Raw genomic sequence first — 2013 nt, forward strand, 5'->3', positions numbered from 1 at the left:
GTACCAAGCTCATGATCAAAGCACTAAACAAGCATGGAAAATATGAACTAAAATCATATACATAAGATAAATGATAAATAAGCATAAAACCTTCAAAAATCCACAAACATTTAGAGGTTTTAGCCAAGGTCTACTAAAATAGAGAATTTGGCCACTCATGGCAATAGAACAACAATCATAAAAGTCTAATTGCATAAAGAAACTACCAATATCTTGGAAAGATGAAAATAAATGAGTCTTTGAGCTTCAAAATCGCCTCTTCCAGGTCTCCAATGGTGAAAAATCGAGAATGTGGCTGATAGATCTGATCCCCTAAGGTTATGGTGTGCCAAACGACCAAAATACCCAAACTGGGTAGTTGTGCGGGTACCCGTGCGACGAAGATTCTACCTGCACAAGTGTTGTTGTAATGCTATTGACTCCTCATTCCTCCACTCCACCTTTCCACAACCAAAGATTCCTTTAGTCCCCTCCATATCCAAGTGATTCAAACCAACCAATCATCATTTAGCTTCAAATGTAGATGTTCCAAGTCCAAGATCCATCTTCACAAGCCCACTTCATCCAAGCCTTTAGCTTTTTAAGCCCAATTCTTCTTTAGTGGATCTTCCAATCCCAATAATGCATCGTAATGCCCACTAAGCCCAACTCGAATCAAACCGCAACCACAATAAGCTCCAAAATCCTGCAAAATTTCTTATGCAAAATAGAAAGTGTTCGATACGATCCATGATAAAGAAAATATAGAATACACAATGCAAAACTAATTAAAAAGAGCTAAAAAATCTAAAATAAACTAATAAAAATAAGGAAATAAAATAATCTATGAAATCATCCCAAGCTTAAACCTAACTTGCCCTCAAGGTAGAACAAGACTAAAAGGAGCTCGGGATGAGCTAAACTAAAAAAGAAAAAGAAAGATACCGTAGAACTTGGCCTACATCAGCCAACATGGTCAGAATTAGTCCTTCATGGACCCTACGCATCTTAAAAATTTCCCCCGCTTTAGAGCCATAAACCACATTCTCGACCACTAGATAGGTGAATAGATCACGGCTGGATGTAGTTGCGGTGTGCAAGACTGGAAACAAAGATGTGCCCAGTGTGGGCACTTTAAATCACCAATGCAGATCATAATGCTTGAAGGAAATGTGCCTCTTCACACACGATGATTCCTACATTTGTCAAGCTAAAGTGTATAATACGAAATAGGGTTTTGCAGCACGACCTCTGGGCAAACATCCAGTTTTAGAGGCTTCTCCCTTGTACTGTCCTTTACACTCTACCGTCTCATCGTCAGGGCCTTTTCTCACCAAAAATAAAAAAATAAAATAAAATAATAAAAATTCTACTTAACCTAAATCAAAACCTAACAATTCAAATCTTCTATCTTGAACTTTTGTTATATGGATTTCAGCCTCTTTTGTTTCTTGACATTTAACTTTTTTTTTTGGGAGAAGTCTTGAACTTGGAGTCTTGTTCTAATTTTTGTGTTGCTCTTTTTCTTCATTTTTCTTCTTCTTTGTTTTTGTTGCTTTTCTTGAATCATCTGTTATCATCTCTTATTGTCTTCACTTTTTCCAAATTTTCTTCAATTTTTGTGTTTTCTTCTTGTCTTTCTTATTTGAAGGTCTAACGAATTTCACCATGTAACAAAGGACTCCAAAAGTGAGAATAAAGTAGTGGATAGAGGCTTGACATGAACACCTAATGATCATTGACAATGTGTCAATATCTACTAAGGGGTATGACTCTAAAATTGGGTGTTACCGAAAAACTTGGTCCCAAAAGATGTGAATTGGGGACCCACCTCAAAGTTCATCAAGGACCTCAATGCAAGGTGTGATAAACAAACTCTATCTAACTATCTACTTTAGACCCCTAGAAAAATGCTAACCTATCTTAAAAAGGTGGTGAGAATCTAACTAAGTAAGGTTCGGACGAGACTCGGGAGTACTAAGGGGTACTCTCCCTAAAACCAAGATGCGAGTCTTCAATATCTTCAATGTCTTC

Source organism: Lactuca saligna, chromosome 6 (genome assembly GCF_052625555.1).
Source record: "Lactuca saligna cultivar CGN05327 chromosome 6, ASM5262555v1, whole genome shotgun sequence".
Lineage (NCBI taxonomy): Eukaryota > Viridiplantae > Streptophyta > Magnoliopsida > Asterales > Asteraceae > Lactuca > Lactuca saligna.